Raw genomic sequence first — 1,930 nt, 5'->3', positions numbered from 1 at the left:
ATATTTTAAATACTCTTAAGGCATTTATTTATTAAAATGTTCTCTACCAAGATTTCACATTAGCTTGAAATTCAATTCAGTCTTTACATTTCTCTACTGAGGTCACCACCTCAGTGTGTTATACCAAACACCTTCTCCAACAATCGGTGTGACCAGCATCCACACAGTGAGCCCCATGGTCAGCCTCTTTGTTCCCCACGTGAACCAACTAGATGTTACTACTGCTCTGCTACAAGGTAAAAGCTCCTAACTCAAACTTATCAGAAAAGGAGTGAAACTTCTGCAAAGCGCACTTTTAAGAAGAGGTACTTTTTGCTTATGAAAAGAAAACCAGTGAGTCCTCTAAGAATAATAAAAGGGAGTATTTTACAGTTAAGCACATGATTTGGAGTGAAGAATTCAGATGTTGCTCTGCTGGTCCAAGCTGTTAATACTCTTCCTGCTCCTCCTGCGGGCCCCCTTCATCAGTATCACAAAGCCTTCACCTGTGGCATAGAGACTGTCTGCAATCCTCGGCAATACAGGGTCGTTTTCCCCCTCATTCTCCTGGCAAATCAGTTCAATGTTCCTTAGCTTGCCAAAGTAGAAATCTCTCTCTTTCTCCAAGTCTTCGACAGTAAGTTTCAATACTTTGACCTGCTGTATTAATTCGGCTGCTTCATCATCCCCATTGCCTACACCAGGGTTCTTTCGCACTACCCCAGGGCCAGCCTTAGGAGTTGCAGTAGTTCTCTGTGTCGCAATGGGCCTCGGTGGAGCTGCACCGCTAGAGCCAAGAGGTTTCTTCCGTTTATTCAGAGCTGAAGCAACAAGGGAGGGAGCCACTGCAGTTTCTTGACATTGTCTGGCAGCTACAGGGTCATAGTCTTTTCCATCATAGTTTGCATCAAAAAACTTCTTGAACCACTGTACAAACTCAAAATTGTCCTGAAACTTTCCTTTTACTAATTTATCCACAGGAATTATTTTGTCAACACCCATTCTCTTAAAACCTGCTTGTAGTATTTTGAAGTTCTGGATATATTCGTGTTCTAGCTTAAGCTTGGAATTTTACTTCTTCAAGGCAATGGAGCCAGGGAATAGCATAGCATGTCCATAAACTGACAATAGGCAGCTCCTGAGCACAAGTGTTCAATCTTTGTCAGATTCAACTGCAGAGACTCATTGATCCAGGCCAGCATGTCATGTCGACTTAGGTTATCACTGGTGACTGATGTCAAGTATACGTTCACTACCATCTTCGGCTCTCGGTGGAATCACGTCCACTGCCCGTGCCCAGCTCCGGTTCTGTCTTCGTCTGGTTCAAACTGTCCAATCCCGCCCGCTCCCAATTAATTTTTAAAATTTTGAAACCATGTATTTTTCAGTCCTGAGAATGATTTGTTTGTGATCAGGCTGCTCTGATGCAATGCCTTCTTGACTCTTCTAACTTCTCTACTCCTCCTTTAGACGTGACCTTCTGATCACTCAGCTAGGTAGAAGACTGTGCCTCATTGTCCCCTAAATTGTCCAATCACACATTCAGAGGGTCAGGACTCCCAGTCTCACAGTCAGCCTGATTCCCATAGCAGGCAGAGTGTCTGAGGCTGTTGTGAGCCAGCAGGCAGAGAGAAGTACCAGGGAGGTTTTACCCCAGGACTCATGGTGAACAGGCCCCCAAGCTGGGGGTCTCATGATTACCTGGGAGAGTACCTCTACAGGTGAGCACTTTAGCTTTCTTAAGTGTGAGGTGGGTGGTACCACACTTCCCAATAGCCTGGGGGCTCATGACAAAAGACACATATTCTAGTATCAGCTGGCCTATCTTAATCCATTTGGTGTTTTTATAACAGAAAATCACAGATTACGTAAATTACAAAGAAAATCAATTTATTTCTTTTACTTCTGGAAACTGGGATGCTCAAGTTTGAGGGGCTAGATCTGGGGAGGG

At 44.1% G+C, this 1,930-nt stretch overlaps 1 pseudogene; it reads right to left on the bottom strand.

Moving 5' to 3' along the window:
- Positions 1–1,292, bottom strand: LOC109694352 (microtubule-associated protein RP/EB family member 1 pseudogene; annotated as a pseudogene).
- Positions 1,293–1,930: the final 638 nt, after the last annotated feature.

The sequence above is a fragment of the Castor canadensis genome, chromosome 3, assembly GCF_047511655.1.
Source record: "Castor canadensis chromosome 3, mCasCan1.hap1v2, whole genome shotgun sequence".
Lineage (NCBI taxonomy): Eukaryota > Metazoa > Chordata > Mammalia > Rodentia > Castoridae > Castor > Castor canadensis.
The sequence above is the reverse complement of the archived record's forward strand: the minus strand, read 5'-3'. Positions and strand labels throughout refer to the sequence as shown.